At 44.6% G+C, this 21,240-nt stretch overlaps 1 protein-coding gene across 8 annotated transcripts in view; it reads left to right on the top strand.

Moving 5' to 3' along the window:
* The window catches only part of LOC125454927 (transcriptional-regulating factor 1), a 251,903-nt gene that overhangs the window by 59,235 nt on the left and 171,428 nt on the right, over positions 1 to 21,240 (top strand). For 4 of the 8 annotated variants that reach the window (XM_059648596.1, XM_059648600.1, XM_059648598.1 and 1 more), the window contains exon 2: positions 11,771 to 11,920. The exons of the other annotated variants lie outside the window; for them this stretch is intronic. The gene's annotated coding sequence lies outside the window, so the exon portion shown is untranslated. The remainder of the gene's footprint in view (positions 1 to 11,770; positions 11,921 to 21,240) is intronic. 8 annotated transcript variants of the gene reach the window in all.

The following is a 21,240-nucleotide window of genomic DNA, read 5'->3' as shown; positions in this document are numbered from 1 at the left end:
AATGTAGACCTTGTGTTTGCTTCGAACCTTGCCAGTTCCTCCATGTTTGCAATGCCTTTGGCAGCCAATTAATTAATTTTCAAGTGCTGTCATGATTACATGGCAAATGCAGCAGCTAAAATGAGCACAGAAAGATTTCACAAAGAGCTGATAATTGGTTGAGGAAGGGAAATTAGTCCAGATGCTAGGAGAATTTGCTGCTCTTCTTTGCATGGTGCCAAATGGTCCTTTTTAAAAAAAATTTCATTTGTATTGACATTTGAACTTTGATATTGAATCTAGAGGAAATCACAGCTGACTAGACTCCTGCAGGATTGCATTGTTGAGGTTTTCCTTGTGATCTTAAACCATAAGCTTTTCTTGGTTTGGATGAGTGTCATCCTATGAAGCAGAGGTTATGCTTGCTGTAGTTCCCTGATGCAGTTGAAGTTGACCGCTTGCTTTGAAAGACAAAATAGTATGTAGCTGGAAGAATACAGCAGGTCATGAAATATCTGAGGAGCAAGAAAGTCGATTGTTTTGGGTTTCACCCTTCATCAGGCCTTGTCTTGAAACATTGTTTGAAATGAGTTTATGGAATCCTGGGCTGTTGGCTCAGAGAAGAAGAAAATTTCCAATTTTGATCACACCACAAGACTTCGCAGGCGTAAACCATTCAGCCCATTGAGTCTGTGCTGCTGTTCACTGAAATCATTGCCAACCTAATAATCCTCAACTCCTCTTTCCTGCCTTTTTCTCCATAACTATTGATTCCCTTGCTGATTTAAAAATCTGTTTATCTCAGTCTTGAGTAAGTTTTGTGATCCAACCTTAACAGCTACCCACGTTAAAAATTCCACACATTCTTTTCTCTGTGAGAAAAGAAATTCCTCCTTGTCTGTCTTTAATTGGGTGACCCTTTATTCTGAGATTATGGCGGCTGGTCCTGGATTCTTCCACAAGGAGCCATAACCTTTTGGCATCTTTCTTGTCCAGTCGCCTGAGAATCTTGTATGTTTCAGTAAGATTGTCTTTAATTATTCTATATTCCAATGAGTAGCGATCCAACCTACACAGTCTAACCTCATAAGAACAACCCTCCAATTCTGGTATTAGTGTAATAAGTCTTCGCTGGACTGTCTGTAATGCGAGTCATATTTACTTAGTTTTGTGGCAGTTTCAGAATTTTACTTCAGAGATTTCTTTTTTTTTAAAAAATCATCTTTTAAAAAGAAAGAGTTGCTTTATAAGGTGCCTGTGATGTCATTTGAATTATTGTAGAAACATAAGTAGTGTCTTTCTTGGTAGGAAACAGCCTGTGTTGAACTGGGGTTCAAATTGCACTGCTGTATTGTGAATAAACGTCTCAAAGCATTATGACCATGTAATTTGATGAGAGTTCAGGTCATCTCCTCAGGAGATGCAATTTCACTGATCTTTGGGTCAAATAAATAACCTGAATAGAGGTGAAATAGTTGACCTTTACTTCGAAATGGTCGTAAACATATACTTTCAGTTCCTGACTTGCGAAAATAAAATGATTTCATTTTTCTTTCAGTTCTGAAGGACCAAAAAGTTGGTCCCCCAGGGCCTTTGGCAGATTTCTGGGATTGAGCCACTTAAAAGTATTGGGATATTCAACATGTGCAGTGCTTCGGTTAGTTGTTAACAGGAGTCAGAAGGCATTGAGTTATGATCAACTTTTAAGATATACTTCATGCTAGCGAATTTTGAGAAGATTTGAGGCTCATGTACTTCATGCGCTTGGGTCATTGAGCATCGCCTGTCTGCATAAATCACAGCAGAATAGTGTTGACTGTATCCATTTTGAAGGAGCAGGTTGTTGTTTAGTTCAGAATTGGTTTAGAATTCAAATGTGTGTGGTCCTTTTTACAGCTTAGTTGTTAACTGTGGTTTATGACTAACGACACCATTTAATTCCTGAGGGAAATTTTATTTACCACAATTTGGTCAGGCAGTATCTAAAAAAAAAATTACTACAAACACACACAATTCAGTCAGTGATAGTGGGAACTGCTGATGCTGGAGACTGAGATAACTAGGTGTAGAGCTGGATGAACACAGGCCTAGCAGCATCAGAGGAGCAGGAAAGCTGACATTTCAGGTCTGGACCCTTCTTCAGAAATGGGGTGGGGGAGGGGATACCGAAATAAATAGGGAGAGAGGGGCAGGCAGATGAAGATGGATAAAGAAGAAGATAGGTATAGAGGAGACAGACAGGCCAAAGAAGTAGGGATAGAGCCAGTAAAGGTGAGTGTACGTGGGGATTGGTCAGTCCAGGGAGGACGGACAGGTTAAGGAGGTGGGATGAGGCTGGTAGGTGGGGGTGGGGCTTGAGGTGGGAGGAGGGGATAAGTGGGAGGAACGATGGACAGGTTCGGGAGGCGGCGACGAGTTGGGCAGGTTTTGGGATGCGGTTGGGAAGGGGAGATTTTGAAGCTTTTGTAGTACGCATCGAGACCATTGGGCTGCAGGGTTCCCAAGTGAAATGTGTGGTGCTGCTCCTGCAGCCTTTGGGTGGCATCGTCGTGGCACTGGAAGAGGCCCAGGATGGACATGTCGTCCAAGGAGTGGGAGGGGGTGTTGAAATGGTTCACAACTGGGAGATGCAGTTATTTAGTGCGAATAGAACGTTGGTGTTCCACAAAACGGTCTCCAAGCCTCTGCTTGGTTTCGCTGATTGTAGAGGAAGCCATATGGGGAACAGTGGATACAGTATACCCCATTAGCAGATGTGCAGGTGAACATTTGCTTGATGTTGAAGGTTTTTTTTGGGGGCCTGGAATGGGGATAGGGCGGGAGGTGTAGGTGCAGGTTTAGCATTTCCTACAATTGCAGGGGAAAAGTGCCAGGGTTGGTGGGGAATGTGGAGCGGACGAGGAAGACAGGAGACTTAATTTAGTCAGTGATTGTCTGTTGTGCTCCTGATTTTAAAAATATAGATGTCTTTCAAACAATTTTAAATTTGTGAAACTTAAGTTTGCAGTATGTTTATTTTGTGGCATTTGCAAAGACTTTTGGGCTATGTAACATGCTTTAAATTAGACAATTAAATTCTACTAAGGAGCAATTTTTATACAAAGAGATCCTTAATAAAGTGATAGTCAGAACTGCCTATGCTAGAGTCGGAGATAACACAGCATGCAGCTGGAGGAACACAGGCTAGGCAGCATCAGAAGAGCAGGAAAGCTGACGTTTCAGGTCATGACCCTTCAGAAATGGGGCGTTAGTGAAGAAGGGTCCCGACCCGAAATGTCAGCTTTCCTGCTCCTCTGCTGCCTGGCCTGCTCTGTTCCTCCAGCTCCACGCTGTGTTATGTCTTAATGAAGTGATATTGCCATAGGATGTAAATGGCCTGATCTTTTCTAATTTACTTCATGTTAAGTCTTTTTGGTTGAGGAAAATTTCATTATTTTTCTGTTGGTTCATTTTATTTCTTTAGTGAATAATGACAGTGATGCATTTCAAAAGGAACCTGATAAATTTGCAACCTAATAGGACAAGGATCCAACTAATCATCACTTTTAAATTCCTAAATTTTTAAATGTAATCAAATTGCTTTAATTTTCTAATGCCAGTAATTCTGGTTGAAAAGTTGATCCATTCTGACAGATGTTGTATTCTCTGAAAACTGAAAACCTTCACTTTTTTTGTATTGTTAACCAGTTTAACTAGTTTGGCCAGTAGAGCTGTTCTTTCTATACCCGTGAACATTTTGGGCGTGTGAAAGCAACTCCTGATCTTCATTTAAATCTTCAGGGTTGCAGACTTTTGAAAACAATGTTTCTGCACTATATTGTGTAATTATTCAATCTCTTTTATAGTTGGAAAGATGTTGAAAACCAAGGGTATTTTGTAATGTAACAGATGTTCAATGTAAATTGTTTAATATTTAGCAATGTCCAATTTAGTGCATTTTTGTATCTTAAGTTTTCTTTTATCCTACATGTTGTCTTTGGTCTCTGTGTTCCTGAGCAAGCAGCTCCCTATTGCCTTCACAAAAGCTGTGATCGAGCTAGTGTTTTTTGGAAAAGGCTCCCTTTTTGTCAGGGATGCTGAAGCAACTGAGCAAGTCTGGCAGAATCTGTGGAAGAGAAACACTGAATCAATGGTTCAAGTCCAGTATGACTGTTGGGAACTTCGTTCTTTTGGTTCCATTCCCATGCTGGCGAAACAGTTGGCTGCACCCCCAGCTTGTTCAGTCAGACCTAGTCTTCATGGTGCTTTGTAGCACTTGCTTACAGTCTTGGGCGGGGTGGGGGGGGGTGGAATACTAAAAGCATAAATTTTAACTGCTTTGATTGATACTGTCTTTTATTAATAATGTTAACTGTAGCAGAATGTTGCCTCAAACTGTGATGTGTCTTCAAATTGGCAATTCGTTCCAGAGTTAATGCAGTTTTGTTCTGTATTTTATCTGAAGTATGATTATTTTGAAAGGATTTCAAGGCCACAGAAGAAGTGATGCCGCAGAAAACACCTTATACTTGAAAAAAAAATCCAAGAACTGTGGATGCTGTAAACCAGGAACAAAAACAGAAATTGCTTAAATAGCTCAGTAGGTTTGGCAGCATCTGTGAAGAGAAAATCAGAGTTCATGTTTTGAATCTGGTGACCTTGCCTCAGAATGGTTCTGAGGAAGGGTCACCAGACCTAAAAGTTAACTCTGATTTTTTTTCTTAGATAATCCCCCTCGTCCTCACATACCACCTCACCAGCCTCAGGATACAACGCATCATCCTCCGACACTTCCGCCATCTACAATCCGACCCCACCACCCAAGACATTTTTCCATCCCCACCCTTGTCTGCCTTCTGGAGAGACCACTCTCTCCGTGACTCCCTTGTCCGCTCCACACTACCCTCCAACCCTACTACACCCGGCACCTTCCCCTGCAACCGCAGGAAATGCTGCACTTGTCCCCGCACCTCCTCCCTCACCCCCATCCCAGGCCCCAAGATGACTTTCCATATCAAACAGATGTTCACCTGCACATGTACCAATGTAGTATACTGTATCCATTGTACCCGCTGTGGCTTTCTCTACATTGGGGAAACCAAGGGGAGGCTTGGGGACCGCTTTGCAGAACACCTCCGCTCGGTTCGCAATAAACAACTGCACCTCCCAGTCGTGAACCATTTTAACTCCCCCTCCCATTCCTAAGCCGACATGACCATCATGAGCCTCCTGCAGTGCCACAATGATGCCAGTCGAAGGTTGCAGGAACAGCAACTTATATTCTGCTTGGGAACCCTGCAGCCCAATGGTATCAATGTGGACTTCACCAGCTTCAAAATCTCCCCTCCCCGCACTGCGTCACAAAACCAGCCCAGCTTGTCCCCGTCTCCCTAACCTGTTCTTCCTCTCACCTGTCCCCTCCTCCCACCTCAAGCCGCACCTCCGTTTGCCACATACCAACCTCATCCTGCCTCTTTGACTGACCTACCCCCTCCCCACCTATACTCCCCTCTCCACCTATCTTCTCCTCTGTCCATCTTTGGTCCGCCTCCCCCTTTCTCCTATTTATTTCAGAACTGTCTCCCCATCCCCCTCTCTGATGAAGGGTCTAGACCGGAAACGTCAGCTTTTGTGCTCCCAAGATGCTGCTTGGCGTGCTGTGTTCATCCAGCTTCACACTTTGTTATCTCTGATTTTTTTCTATCACAGATGCTGCCAAACCTACTGAGCTTTTTCAGCAATTTCTGTTTTTGTACTTGAAAGGTGTACTTGTATTATTTGGTAGAAGTAGGAGAGTGTGGCATGTGACATCTGGTTTTCGACAAACTTCTTTGCTGTCCCAAGTTGGTGTAATTTGTGTGATCTGTTTGAAATGATTTTGGTTAAATATATTTGTGGTCTGACTAAATTTGAACAAACTTTCTCAAACACAATGTAACACTGATGTTAGACTAATTTTTCATTTAGTTTTGGGTTCCATGTGAAGAATTGGTATTTTCATTTTTCAAGACAATGATTCTTGGATGTTTGTGAAGGAGTCCACCTCAGATATATTACACAAAGTTGATCTTCCGAAAAGCAAAGCTTAACAAATACCAAGAATTGAAGTATCCAAGAAACATGAATTGATGTTAACAAATGCTCCTTGATTGCTCAATTCAGTCACGTTGAACTGACAGCCAACAGACCAAGAAAATATTTGCAAGACAAAGAATGTGTATTTTGGATAGTGTTTCACATATGTTACATTTGAGACATCTTTCTTTTAATATGCGACCAGTATTTCTCTTCAGCCAAATCTTTGACCCCTGCCCTAACTCCTCCTCCAAAGTTCAGTTATCTGTTGGTATATCTTTTTTTTGTATCTGCCCTTACTCCAGCCACATATCAAAGCGTGTGTCAAAAAGAGAAAAATCACCGGGAAAGCTCAGCAAGTCTGACTGCTTTCTCTCCACAGAGGCTGAGTTAACATTTTGGTTCGAGGGACCCTTCTAAGGAACACCAAAGCATGGCTCTCATCTTGTGATTGTGAAGAGTTTCAGTGTTGGTTTGCCAAATAAGAATCTGTATTTTGGTGTCAGCACAGTCCCTGAAAGTATTGAGTTGCTGCTTGTGCCAGTGAAAATTGCAAAAGAAACGTTTTCTCCTTTTCTCTTACACTTCCTTAAAACGGACCTAGATATTGGAGTTTATCTTTTTCTGTAGCTGTAACAGTGTTTTCCACATTTGATTTTATTGTCCTGATGTACTTATGTAAGGTATGATTTGTCTGGGTAACATGCAAAATAGTACTCCTCACTGTATCTCGATACATGTGATTAAAAATAAGTCAAATCAAGTTTAAACAACATCATAAGTCCAGTTGCATTTGTGAGGAATGGACTGTAACGTGAATCTGTAACACATTGGGTTATGGGGGATGGGCCTGGGTGGGATTCTTCAAGGGGCGGTGTGGACTTGTTGGGCCGAAGGGCCTGTTTCCACACTGTAGGTAATAGAACATAGAACAGTACAGCACAGAACAGGCCCTTCAGCCCACAATGTTGTGCCGACCATTGATCCTCATGTATGCACCCTCAAATTTCTGTGACCATATACATGTCCAGCAGTCTCTTAAATGACCCCAATGACCTTGCTTCCACAACTGCTGCTGGCAACGCATTCCATGCTCTCACAACTCTCTGCGTAAAGAACCTACCTCTGACATCCCCTCTATACTTTCCACCAACCAGCTTAAAACTATGACCCCTCGTGCTAGCCATTTCTACCCTGGGAAATAGTCTCTGGCTATCAACTCTATCTATGCCTCTCATTATCTTGTAAGCATTTTTCACTCAGTGACGGAATCACATTTCACTCAGTCACTGCGTCCCATTTCACGCAGTCATTGGATCCCATTTCACGCAGTCACTGCATCGCATTTCACGCAGTCACTGCATCGCATTTCACGCAGTCACTGCATCGCATTTCACGCAGTCACTGCATCGCATTTCACGCAGTCACTGCATCGCATTTCACGCAGTCACTGCATCGCATTTCACGCAGTCACTGCATCGCATTTCACGCAGTCACTGCAGCTCGTTCAACACAGTCACTGCATTCAATTTCCAACACTCACTGTATCCCATTTCCCGTGGACTCAGCGTCTCCTTTCCCACAGTCTCTGCATCTCATTTCAATCAGTGATTGCATCCTACTTCCCAAAAATACTGCATCCCATTTCGCTCAGTCACTGCATCTCATTTCACTCGGTCACTGCATCCCATTTCCCACATTCACTGCATCTCCTTTCCCTCAGTCAATGCGTCACATTCCAGTGAGTCACTGCATCCCATTCCACAGTGTCACAGCATCCCATTTCACTCAGTGACTGCAACCCATTACCCTCAGTCACTGCATCCCATTTCCCTCATTCACTGCATCCCATTTCCATCAGTCACTGCATCCCATTTATCTCAGTCACTGAATCCCATTTCCATCAGTCACTGCATCCCATTCCCCACAGTCACTGAATCCCATTTCCCTCATTCACTGCATCCCATTTCCATCAGTCACTGCATCCCATTTATCGCAGTCACTGCATCCCATTCCCCACAGTCACTGCATCCCATTCCCCACAGACACAGCATCCCATTCGCTTGAGTCGCTGCATCCCATTTCAAACAGACACTGCATCTCCTTTCCCTCAGTCACTGCATCCCAGTTCACACAGTCACTGCATCCCGGTTCACACAGCCACTGCGTCCCGGTTCACACAGTCACTGCGTCCCAGTTCACACAGACACTGCGTCCCAGTTCACACAGCCACTGCGTCCCGTTTCACACAGCCACTGCGTCCCATTTCACACAGCCACTGCGTCCCATTTCACACAGCCACTGCGTCCCATTTCACACAGCCACTGCGTCCCATTTCACACAGCCACTGCGTCCCATTTCACACAGCCACTGCGTCCCATTTCACACAGCCACTGCGTCCCATTTCACACAGCCACTGCGTCCCATTTCACACAGCCACTGCGTCCCATTTCACACAGCCACTGCGTCCCATTTCACACAGCCACTGCGTCCCATTTCACACAGCCACTGCGTCCCATTTCACACAGCCACTGCGTCCCATTTCACACAGCCACTGCGTCCCATTTCACACAGCCACTGCGTCCCATTTCACACAGCCACTGCGTCCCATTTCACACAGCCACTGCGTCCCATTTCACACAGCCACTGCGTCCCATTTCACACAGCCACTGCGTCCCATTTCACACAGCCACTGCGTCCCATTTCACACAGCCACTGCGTCCCATTTCACACAGCCACTGCGTCCCATTTCACACAGCCACTGCGTCCCATTTCACACAGCCACTGCGTCCCATTTCACACAGCCACTGCGTCCCATTTCACACAGCCACTGCGTCCCATTTCACACAGCCACTGCGTCCCATTTCACACAGCCACTGCGTCCCATTTCACACAGCCACTGCGTCCCATTTCACACAGCCACTGCGTCCCATTTCACACAGCCACTGCGTCCCATTTCACACAGCCACTGCGTCCCATTTCACACAGCCACTGCGTCCCATTTCACACAGCCACTGCGTCCCATTTCACACAGCCACTGCGTCCCATTTCACACAGCCACTGCGTCCCATTTCACACAGCCACTGCGTCCCATTTCACACAGCCACTGCGTCCCATTTCACACAGCCACTGCGTCCCATTTCACACAGCCACTGCGTCCCATTTCACACAGCCACTGCGTCCCATTTCACACAGCCACTGCGTCCCATTTCACACAGCCACTGCGTCCCATTTCACACAGCCACTGCGTCCCATTTCACACAGCCACTGCGTCCCATTTCACACAGCCACTGCGTCCCATTTCACACAGCCACTGCGTCCCATTTCACACAGCCACTGCGTCCCATTTCACACAGCCACTGCGTCCCATTTCACACAGCCACTGCGTCCCATTTCACACAGCCACTGCGTCCCATTTCACACAGCCACTGCGTCCCATTTCACACAGCCACTGCGTCCCATTTCACACAGCCACTGCGTCCCATTTCACACAGCCACTGCGTCCCATTTCACACAGCCACTGCGTCCCATTTCACACAGCCACTGCGTCCCATTTCACACAGCCACTGCGTCCCATTTCACACAGCCACTGCGTCCCATTTCACTCAATGCTTCACTTTACACTCAGTCAGGGCATCCCATTTCACACAGCCACTGCGTCCCATTTCACTCAATGCTTCACTTTACACTCAGTCAGGGCATCCCATTTCCATGTGTCACTGCGTCCCATTTCCTCAGTCACTGCACCTTCTTTCCACAGTCACGGCAATCCAATTTCACTCAGTCACTGCATCCCATTGCCCTCAGTCACTGCATCCCATTACCCTCAGTCACTGCATCCCATTACCCTCAGTCACTGCATCCCATTACCCTCAGTCACTGCATCCCATTACCCTCAGTCACTGCATCCCATTACCCTCAGTCACGGCATCCCATTACCCTCAGTCACGGCATCCCATTACCTTCAGTCGCAGGATCCCATTTCCAACAGACACTGCATTCCATTTCCGTCAGTCACTGCCTCCCATTTCCCTCAGTCACTGCATACCATTTCCATCAGTCACTGCATCCCAGTTCACTCAGTCACGGCATCTCATTTCCCTCAGTCACGGCATCTCATTTCCCTCAGTCACGGCATCTCATTTCCCTCAGTCACGGCATCCCATTTCCCTCAGTCACTGCATCCCATTACCCTCAGTCACTGCATCCCATTACCCTCAGTCACTGCATCCCATTACCCTCAGTCACTGCATCCCATTACCCTCAGTCACTGCATCCCATTACCCTCAGTCACGGCATCCCATTACCTTCAGTCGCAGGATCCCATTTCCAACAGACACTGCATTCCATTTCCATCAGTCACTGCCTCCCATTTCCCTCAGTCACTGCATACCATTTCCATCAGTCACTGCATCCCAGTTCACTCAGTCACGGCATCTCATTTCCCTCAGTCACGGCATCTCATTTCCCTCAGTCACGGCATCTCATTTCCCTCAGTCACGGCATCCCATTTCCCTCAGTCACTGCATCCCATTTCCCTCAGTCACTGCATCCCATTTCCCTCAGTCACTGCATCCCATTTCCCTCAGTCACTGCATCCCATTTCCCTCAGTCACTGCATCCCATTTCCCTCAGTCACTGCATCCCATTTCCCTCAGTCACTGCATCCCATTTCCCTCAGTCACTGCATCCCATTTCCCTCAGTCACTGCATCCCATTTCCCTCAGTCACTGCATCCCATTTCCCTCAGTCACTGCATCCCATTTCCCTCAGTCACTGCATCCCATTTCCCTCAGTCACTGCATCCCATTTCCCTCAGTCACTGCATCCCATTTCCTCAGTCACTGCATCTCCTTTCCACAGTCACGGCAATCCCATTTCACTCAGTCACTGCGTCCCATTTCACTTCGTCACTGCGTCCCATTTCCATCAATCACTGCATCCCATTTCCCAGTCACGGCATCCCATTTCTCTCAGTCACTGCATCCCATCTAATCTAATCTAAGATAATTGGTGTATAATATGCAAATTTTTTTTGCATGATAGCTTGTTTTATTTAATTACTTAGATTATTTACCTTGAGCAGGAAGTTTGCATAGTAATGTATAGTTCTTTTTGCTGAACCCTCCAATTCAAACCAGATTGGGGCCATTATAGTGATGAGAGAACAAAGTCTCTTTGTTTCTCAAATTTAGTGAAATTAGGGGTAACTTAAGCAGGATATCACCAGCTGAATTAGTTAATATGCTATTGTTGAACCCTCACAACAGTGCTGAATTGCAGCCATTTTTGGCTTAAAATATGGTGACATTGACTGGTTGGACTGTGCTATGGCAGGTTGCCCATACATGTCAGAGTGAACGTCATGAATAAAAGCTGTCATTTTTTAAAAAAATGAATATTGTTCCAAATAGTATTAACAATTTAAATCTAGTGTTACAAGGTTTGTTGAGACAAAATGGTTGGAGAAGAGAATTGCAGAATGATTATGAACAGAAGGAGGCTTCTTGGCCCATTGTGTTTGTCGTGGGGGGGTGCTCTCTGTTAAGGATGACTCATCTGCTCTCACTTCCCACCACATCCCCATGACTCTGCAGTTTTTTTCTCTACAATATATTCATTTCTGTTTCAAAAGCTATAATCAAATATCACTGTATATGCTCTCGCAAAGTGTTCCAAATCCTAATTACTCACTTCACCTTTTAATAAAAAGTCTTCTTTTGGCTCTTTTTGTCAGACTCCTTGAATTCTGTGTTCTGTGGCATTCACACTTCAGCCAATGGGCAGTTTCCCACTATTTGCTCTGTCCAGATTATTCAAGATTTTGAACATCTCTGAACATCTCCCTCTTCTAAGAAGAACATCTCCACTTCGCCAGTCTGACCAGGTAACTGAAGTCTTTGATCCCTGGAAATATTTTTGTAAATGTCTTGAACACCAACTTTGTTATGCTTGCGTCTTTTCCAAAATATGCTGCAGTTAAGTCCAAATCAGTGTTTTATTTAGCTTGACTGTAACTTCCTTGCTTTCGTATTTCATGCCTACTTGTAAAGCCCAAGATCTCACTATACTATCAATCAACAGCCAAGTAATAGCAAAAAAATTGTCAACCATGCTATAAACAACGCTAGTAAAAGAATTTAACCAGTGTAAAAGTAGTGTGTTTTGCTTAAAGGTTGGGTAGTTTGAAAATCGAATTGCATCTGGAACAGTGTCTTAGAGTTAGCTTTAAAATAAGAACATGTATTGATCTAGGTGAGCTTTTTTCAATGTCTTGAGGCGGTTTGGTCTGATCCATAACATTTTCATGTTTGTGTGCAATAAATTTCATCTGCTTATCCACCTATTTACACCAAATTGATCATGTCCATTTGAATTTTGTCACAATCCTTTTTCTCAGTTTTAGTACTTCAAAATTTTGTTCCATCTGCAAAATGTGAAGGGTGTGTAGAACATGAAACTAGAATTCTATATGTAGATCAAGGAAAGCAGTGAATGAAACCTAACTCCTGAAGAACCCAGTTAAACCTGTTGAAATCCAAAAAAGCAAATCAAAATAATGATATACTTGTCACTCGGTTAATACCGTACCATGCGGTAAGCGGCCCTTTTTTATTCCCAAGATTCCAAAGGTTGTTGACTTGCTTGATAGATTATTTTCCCCACTTGGCCCCTTGCCTAAGTCATGGTGACCCTCAAGTTAAATGACCACTGGCTCATCTCTATTAAGGGAGCAGCCAAGGATCCTCTGACTGTGGTGACATTTCTCTCTGTTATTGTATGTTTACATCTGAAGTGTCTTTTTTTTAGATTGGATTAGATTCCCTACAGTTTTAAGACCATTGGATCATAAGATAAATAGGAACAGGAGAAGGCCATTCAGCTCCTCAAACCTGCTCCACTATTCATTAGGATCATGACTGATCCAACACTCCTCATATCCGTCCTCCTGTAAGCTCATAACCCTTGATTCCCTTAATGATCAAGAATCTATCCATCTAGGCCTTAAATAGGCACAGGGGCTCAGCTAACTTTGTTTCAGATATAGAGCTTCAACTCAAGTCTTGGGACTCAGTAGCCATGAATAATGTGCTTAATTTTAAGAAAACTAATTGAAACATTGTAAAATGCCACATACAAATGCGTCAATTCTGAAACCCCTGCTAGCTGTGTTCAAACTAATGGTCGGCCAGTCATGTTAAATATCAGTTATAGCCAAGCTTTTAAAAATGATAACCTGGGATAAAAGTAACAGACCCTTGGACAAGTGCAGTTGAATTATCTGAGAGGTAACATAGTTGATGAGGGTCAAACCAGTTGATGTGATTGTTGGAATCAGATGTTAATGTAGGAATACTACATTTGAAAAATTATGACCTAATCAAGCAAAGTCAGCACACGGCTTTATGAAAGGCAAATTTACATCCTGACTAATTTACGAGAGCTTTTGTTTGCAGAAGTCTGAACCAGAGTGGATAGAGGGGAACAAGTAGATGTGTTGTCTTTGGACTTGGAGACAGTATTCAACAAGGTGCTGTGGTTGCCGTGGCGTAATGGTGAGCCCGCGGGTTTGTGAGCGCTGGGATCTGTGTTCGAGTCCCGGGGCAGCCTATTTTCTGGTCACTTTAGTGCTCAGCCTGGGCGAGTCCCGTTTTCGTCATGACAAATCCAACAATTGAAGAGGGCTGATTTTGGGGCAGCACAGTGGCTCAGTGGTTAGCACGACAGCCTCACAGCATCAGGGACCTGGGTTTGATTCCAGCCTCAGGCGACTATCTGTGTGGAGTTTGCACATTCTCCCCGTGTCTGTGTGGGTTTCCTCCCACAGTCCAAAGATGCGCTGGCTGGGTGGACTGGCCATGCTAAATTGCCCGTAGTGTTCAGGGGTGTGTGGGTTATAGGGGGATGGGTCTGGGTGGGATTCTTCAAGGGGCGGTGTGGACTTGTTGGGCCGAAGGGCCTGTTCCCACACTGCAGGTAATCTAATCTAATCTTAAAAAAAAGGTACCTCACGAAAGGTTAACTTACAAGAGCTCCTGGTATTGGAGATCGTACACGAACATGAATAGAGAATTGGCTAATGGGGATAAAACAGTCAGTGGGAATAAGGGGTTATTTTTCGGCTTGGTAACTTGTGATCAGTAGTGTTCCACAGGGATAAGTGCTGGGACTGGAACTGTTTATGTTGTATATCAAAGACTTTGAGAAAGGAAGCAAATATATTGTAGCCAAGCTTGCAAATGAAACAAAAATAAATTGAAAGGCAAGTTGCAAGAGGGATACAGTTTACAGAGAGACATTGATAGGTTACATGAATGAACAAGAAGATGGCAATTGCTGTATAATGTGGGAAAGTGTGTTTTCCCTTCCAAAATGAGCAATTCAGAAGAGCTGAATATTATTGAAATGGAGAAAAGAATTGCAGAAAACACAATAGAAAAAGGATCAGCACAAAACACACAACTCCCACTGACTGAGGAAGAACGGTCAGCCCTAAGTAAGGGGCTCACCCTTGTCCCCCTCCACCCACACATCAACGAATACCAGTCACGTTTGGACATCGAGCAGTTTTTCTGCTGCCTTCGCCTCCACGCTTACTTCTCTAACCGGGAACCTAACCCTCCCTCCACTGACCCCTTCACCCGCTCCCACCACAAGTTCTCCTCCTGGACACCACCCCCAGGCCTCCTACCCTCCCTTGACCTCTTCATCTCCAACTGCCGTCGAGACATCAACCGCCTCAACCTCTGGACCCCTCTCACCAACTCCACCCTCTCCCCCGCAGAACAGGCAGACCTCCGCTCCAAACCCAGCCTCACCATCAAACCCGCAGACAAGGGTGGCGCAGTGGTAGTATGGCGCACTGACCTCTACATCGCCAAGGCCAAACGCCAACTCTCCGACACCACCTGCTACCGACCCCTTGATCATGACCTCACCCCCGAGCACCAAACCATCATCTCCAACACCATTCATGACCTCATCACCTCAGGAGACTTCCCACCCACAGCCTCCAACCTCATTGTTCCCCAACCCCGCACGGCCAGTTTCTATCTCCTTCCCAAAATCCACAAACCTGCCTGCCCTGGTCCACCCATTGTCTGAGCCTATTCCTGCCCCACCGAACTCATCTCCATCTATCTGGATTCCATTTCTCCCCTTTGGTTCAGGAACTCCCTACCTACGTACGTGACAGCACCCACGCCCTCCACTTCCTCCAGGACTTCCAATTCCTGGCCCCCAACACCTCATTGTCACCATGGATGTCCAGCCCCTATACACCTGTATTCCTCATGCCGATGGCCACAAGGCCCTCCACTTCTTCCTGTCCTGCGGGCCCGACCAGTCCCCCTCCACCAACACCCTCATCCGCCTAGCCAAACTTGTCCTCACCCTCAACAACTTCTCTTTCTATTCTTCCCACTTCGGTTACATTGATGACTGTATCGGCGCCGCGTTTTGCTCCCCAGAGGAGCTCGAACAGTTCATCCACTTCACCAACATCTTCCACCCCAACCTCCAGTTGACCTGGGCCATCTCCAACATATCCCTCACCTGACCTCTCAGTCTCCATCTCAGGTAACCAGCTAGAATCTGATGTCCATTTCAAGCCCACAGACTCGCACAGCTACCTAGAATACACCTCCTGCAAAAATTCCATCCCCTATTCCCAATTCCTCCGCCTCCGCCACATCTGCTCCCAGGATGAGGCATTCCACTCCGGCACATCCCAGATGTTCATGTTCTTCAAGGACCGCAACTTTCCCCCTGCAGTGGTCGAGAACGCCCTTGACCGCGTCTCCCGCATTTCTCACAACACATCCTTCACACCCCGCGCCCCCCACCCCTCGACAACTGCCCGCAAAGGATCCCCCTCGTTCTCACATATCACCCCACCAACCTCCGGATACAACACATCATCCTCCGACACTTCCACTATCTACAATCCGACTCCACCACCCAAGCTATTTTTCCATCCCCACCCTTTTCTGCCTTCCGGAGAGACCACTGTCTCTGCGACTCCCTTGTCCCACCACACCCGGCACCTTCCCCTGCAACTGCAGGAAGTGCTACACTTGCCCCCACACCTCCTCCCTCACCCCTATCCCAGGCCCCAAGATGACCTTCCACATCAAGCAGATGTTCACCTGCACATCTGCCAATGTGGTATATTGTATCCATGGTACCCGGTGTGGCTTCCTCTACATTGTGGAAACCAAGCGGAGGCTTGGGGACCTCTTTGCAGAACACCTCCACTTGGTTCACAAGAAACAACTGCACCTCCCAGTCGCAAACCATTTTAACTCCCCCTCCCATTCTTTTGACGACACGTCCATCATGGGCCTCCTGCAGTGCCACAATGATGCCACCCGAAGGTTGCACGAACAGCAACTCATATTCTGCTTGGGAACCCTGCAGCCCAATGGTATTAATGTGGACTTCACAAGCTTCAAAATCTCGCCTTCCCCCACTGCATCCCAAAACCAGCCCAGTTCATCCCCTCCCCCCACTGCATCCCAAAACCAGCCCAGCCTGTCTCCGCTTCCCTAACCGGTTCTTCCTCTCACCCATCCCTTCCTCCCACCCCAAGCCGCACCCCCATCTACCTACTAACCTCATCCCACCTCCTTGACCTGTCCGTCTTCCCTGGACTGACCTATCCCCTCCCTACCTCCCCACCTATACTCTCTCCACCTATCTTCTTTACTCTCCATCTTCAGTCCGCCTCCCCCTCTCTCCCTATTTATTCCAGTTCCCTCTCCCCATCCCCCTCTCTGATGAAGGGTCTAGGCCCGAAACGCTCCTGAGATGCTGCTTGGCCTGCTGTGTTCATCCAGCTCCACATTTTGTTATCTTGGATTCTCCAGCATCTGCAGTTCCTGTTATCACAGAATAGCTAGGATCCAGGTGCAGGAGGTAATCAGGAAGGCTAATGGAATGTTGGCCCTTTTTTCGGGGGTTTGGAGTATAAGAGGGAAAAAGCTTTACTGCAATTGTACAAGGTCCTGGTGATACCATATATGGAGGACTGTAGGCAGTTTTGGTCCCCTTATTTAAGGAAAGGTATTATTTCATTGGAAGAAGTTCAAAGATGATTTACTAGGATGACTTGTGGTCTGAAAGGACTGTCTTGAGCAAAGGCTAAACAGGTTCAGACTCTACTCGCTGGAGTTCGAAAGAATGAGAGGTGATCTCATAGAGGGTTCTTAAGGAGCTTGACAGGGGTAAACGCTGTGAAGATTTTACCCCTCGTAGCAGTGCCTGGGATTAAAGTGCACAGTCTTGGAATAAGAGGGAGTAGAATTTAAGACTGAGATAAGGAGGAATTTCTTCTCTCAAAAGGGTTAAGAATATTTGGAACACTTCGGCACAGAAAGCCTCATCAGATAATTCAATTGCAATTGTCCAAGGGACTGTTAATTTTGTCCCAGGTTATCATTTTTGAAAGCTTCACTATAATTGATAATTAGCGTGCCTGGCCTTTGGTTATCCTTCGCCACTAGTTAGAACACGGCTATCAGGGGTTTCAGAATTGATGTGTTTGTGTGTGGCATTTTGAACTGTTTCAATTATTTTAAAGTTAAACACACTGTATCCCATGAGTTGAGTCGATGTTTTATATATGAATGGAAATACCTAAAAGAGTGCAAACTTAATTTTAGTTGAAGTTATCTGTCATGGATATCCAGTGTTGTTAAATGAATCCTCACTGCAGCACTGCTTGGTAAAAGAGAAATCTGGTAGATAGGCATCTACAGGGCCAAACTGGTCCAGTGTGGTGCATGAAAACCACTTCTTAAACAAATAAGAGGCTCTTGTCTTAGTTGCTATCATGCAATGTCATTTGTGTGCGAGCGAAATTGGTGTGCAAGTGATTGTTACAAGCTTATGAAGGAGCCCTTCGTGTTGGAATTTACTTTAAGGTCCAGGATTGTTACAGCAGCTGATTTGTATGATGTAACTTCCTTTTGGCTGTATTCCTTCACTGCTCAGATTTTAACTAGCAAGATCTGGATACCCTTGTGCATCATCCAACAGCTATTTCTGCATGAGAACATTATCTTGGTTTATTTGGGCTTTCAATCTGTTGACTGTATTTTACAAACATTGTACAACTTGTATAAACTCTGAGCTAGATTTTGCATTTGTTTTCAATTGTGGCATTGGTTGTTATGACTGTAAGGGATGACATCATGCATGTCTATAAATTGCTGAACTTAGTTATCTGTGGATTTAAAGAAATGGCTTCGAACATCTGGGGCTGATGCCAGCAATTCTTGCGTCTACTTTCTTTGAAAATTTTGCTGCTGCTTATTCCTGGAAGCATTGAAAAATGTCAAATATCAGTTAGAATATTTTGTGCTTTTGTTCAGAATAAATTTCTTTGCTTAACAGAATCCAAGTGTATCCTGATGTGTGTACTTAATTCTTTACTGACAGGTTCCCTTCTAGTAATTGCACGTTGTGGTCTATATATGGATTAATTGTTCTTTGATGCTCTAAACTAGATAATTGTAGGTTGCTTCATGTATTTTGTCTCACAACCATAGGCTCGTGAGACGTTGGAGCAGCAGGAGACCGTTCAGCCCAGTTGGTCTGTTCTGTCATTTGTTGCAGTTCTGGCTGATCTGATGATAATTCTCAACTCCATTTTCCTACCTTTTCATTCTCCTTACTGAATAAATATTAGGACATCTCAGCCTTGAGTATATTTGATCACCCAGCCTCAACTCCTCAGTTCTGCTTGCCATCCTGAAATAGCTCCCTGTCTCTACTCTGTCTTTTATTCGTTAGCTTAACTTCGATCCATGCTAATATACCCATTCAAGTGCCATGGACTCTTATTAAGTAGCCTAATGTGATACCTTATCAAATTCCTCTGAAAACCCAAATCCATTACAGCGACTGCTTCCCTTTACCTCTTATTACCTCTTCAGAGAATGCTAACAAATTTGATAAGCATGATTTCCCTTTCTTGAAGTCATACTGACTTGTGCTTGATTATGTTATGCTAGGTGCTGTGCTGTTAGATCTGCTGTTTATAATAGACACCTCAATGTTTTCCCAAGAACAGATGTGTAGCTAACTGACCTGTTACCTTTTTTTATGTCGCTGTCTGTGCCCTGCTGAGAACAAAATCATTATGTAGGCAGTTTCCTATTTCTCTTTTTCAGAATCTGAGGATTTTTGGAAGATTATTACTAGTGCATCCACCAAATCCATATGTACTTTGGGATGCATGTGAGGATATTCAGTGAGGTCATGCTAAATTGCCTGTAGTGCGCAGGCTAGGTGGATTAGCAGTGAGAAATGCAGGGATAGTTTGGGGGCTCGGGTTTGCGTAGGATGCCGTTCGGAATGTCAGTGTGGACATGATTGGGCGAATGGCCTATTTCCACACTGGGGATTCTGATGATGATGATCTTTCCATTTTGTTTTTGGAGACCATTGACTGATCTTATGTTTCCCAGTTATATTTAGGCAGAGGAATCACTTGAGCATATTGTCACTTTTCCAAATGCTTCATGCATTTTGGGACAGCTTATCAACTGATGATTGTACAAGTTGTAATGGAGAGACTATATGATCAATAATGGTCTCCAAAAACAAAAGGAAAGATCAAGTTTAATTTCTGTTGATGAATTAACATTAGCTAATTACAGTTCTAATTTACTCAATTTTTTCTGGTACTTTTAGGGCATGATTTAGTTTAAATTGTGCGATTTCACTCCCAACAGCTTGGTTGATAAGGGCACAAACCAGAGTTATTTGAGCCATATGGACCATGAAGTGCTAAATGCACATTTTTAGTCTGCGTTGGCTTACAATCTCCTTGGGGACAGATGTTCACAGTCCTCCTAGTGACAGTACCTTTTGGATCACCTTCGTGTTGGGAAATATAGCAGAAATGATGATATGGAACAAAATTTACAGTAATGTAGAGAAGTGTGGCTGAATTAAGGGAAGCCAATATAGATTTGTTAAGGGCAAATCATGTTCGGATAGATTGTTATGAGTTGCATTGACAAATGTAACTTGGTTGGTTTGATATGAAAGGCATTTGATAAATTTCACATTATAGGCTTCAACTTGCTCACAAGCTGATGGAATGATAGGAATAGAGACAGCATAGAGAAGAAATTGCTTGAGTGACAGGAAATGGGAGCCATGAACAGTTTTTTACAGTCACCAGGCAGGCATCCATTTTGACTGCCTGGGGATCAGTATTTGGACCATTGTTCTTAATAATGACTGGGACTTGGATGCTCAGGCCAATGTCAAAATTTGTAAATGGCACCAAGCCTGCAAGTAATGTAAACCGAGAGGATGACTGGTGTTACATTTCAAATGGACATGAACAGGTTAGTGGATTGAGCAAACACTTGTTTAAAAATTAAGGCAAAGAATTGTGAATTAATACAGTTTGGTTGGAACACTGAGGAGAGATGTGATAAATACACAATTCCAATGGCACCACATGCACAATCGAGAGTTTTTTGTCTGGATGGTGTCAAGCTTTTTGTGTGTTGCTGGAGCTGTGCACTCATCCAGGTAAACATCTGTGTATTCCATCGTACTCCTGACTTTGCATTGCTGATGGTGGACAGGTTTTGGGGAGTTCACAGGCAAGTTAGATTGTTATTATTGCAGGATTCCTAGCCTCGTCCTTTCTTTGCAAGCCGAATATTTATATGGCTAGTTTAGTTAGTTTCTGATCAAGAGTTATTCTCTGGAGGATGTTAGTTGTTGGTTCAGTGATGGTAATGCCTTTGAATGTCAAGGTATGATTGTTATATTCTTGTTAGAGATGGTCATTCATTACCATTGAGTGCCACCCAGACAAAGCTTACTTGATTGTGGATGTGATGCCATTGGAATCATATGCATGAATTTATCACATCTGCCCTCAGTGTCCCAACCAAAATGTTTTAATTCACATTCGCTGCCTTAATTTTTCTTTCCCCTTTTTCGGTTGAAGGTTGTTGGTATATTCTCACATATCTGTTCGTCTTGGATGTTACTCGGCTTCATATGTTTTTTAGGTTTTTGATAAATGTGCATTAGCTGATTTAATTCTATGTTCCTTTTCCTTGTAGTGCTGTATTACATGGAATTTACTCATTTCCTTTTATAGTTCGGATGTAAAATTCACCGAACTCAACTGACTAAAAGTTTGGTTCTTCAAATAACTGGGAAGCTGTGGCA

The sequence above is a fragment of the Stegostoma tigrinum genome, chromosome 9 (assembly GCF_030684315.1).
Source record: "Stegostoma tigrinum isolate sSteTig4 chromosome 9, sSteTig4.hap1, whole genome shotgun sequence".
Lineage (NCBI taxonomy): Eukaryota > Metazoa > Chordata > Chondrichthyes > Orectolobiformes > Stegostomatidae > Stegostoma > Stegostoma tigrinum.
Note: the sequence above shows the minus strand (reverse complement) of the source record. Positions and strands in the feature narration are given on the sequence as shown.